The sequence below is a fragment of the Schistocerca piceifrons genome, chromosome 2 (assembly GCF_021461385.2).
Source record: "Schistocerca piceifrons isolate TAMUIC-IGC-003096 chromosome 2, iqSchPice1.1, whole genome shotgun sequence".
Classification (NCBI taxonomy): domain Eukaryota; kingdom Metazoa; phylum Arthropoda; class Insecta; order Orthoptera; family Acrididae; genus Schistocerca; species Schistocerca piceifrons.
The window spans coordinates 828243819-828244628 of NC_060139.1; positions in this window are offsets into that span (position 1 = coordinate 828243819).

Genomic DNA, 810 nt, shown 5'->3' on the forward strand with positions numbered 1-810 from the left:
TATTCCCAAGAGTTAGCAGCTTTCACTCAGTTAATACTAGGCAGAAACCAAATCTGCATGTAGAATGCACTTCCTTGACTCTTGTGCAGAAAGGAGTGCAGTATTCTGCTGCATCCATTTTCAATAAGCTACCGCAAGAACTCAAAAATCTTAGCAGTAGCCCAAACTCTTTTAAGTCTAAACTGAAGAGTTTCCTCATGGCTCACTCCTTCTATTCTGTCGAGGAGCTCCTGGAAGAGCTAAAAAATTGAGCAAATTCCAGTGTTACATTGTTGATTTTCTTCATTTAAACTTACGACTTGTCACCTGAATATGATTTTTTATATTTCATTTTATCTGTTTCTAATAACGTGTTATAATTTCATGTATTGACTCGTTCCATGACCATGGAGACTTCTCCTTAATTTGGTCCCACCGAACAAATAAATAAATAAATGAAATGTGGGGTTCCGCAGCGATCGAATGAAGGGTAGAGCCACAGGTCGTAACATATCCGAAACGTAACGTCCTCTGTTCAAAGTGCCGTCAATGCGAACAAGAGGTGACCGAGACGTGTAACCAATGGCACCCCATACCATCATGCTGGACGATACGCCAGTATGGCGATGACGAATACACGCTTCCAATGTGCGTTCACCGCGATGTGGCCAAACACGGTTGCGACCATCATGATGCTATAAACAGAACCTGGATTCATCCGAAAAAATGACGTTTTACCATTCGTGCACCCAGGTTCGTCGTTGAGTACACCATCGCAGGCGCTGCTGTCTGTGATGCAGTGTCAAGGGTAACCGCAGCCACGGTCTCCGA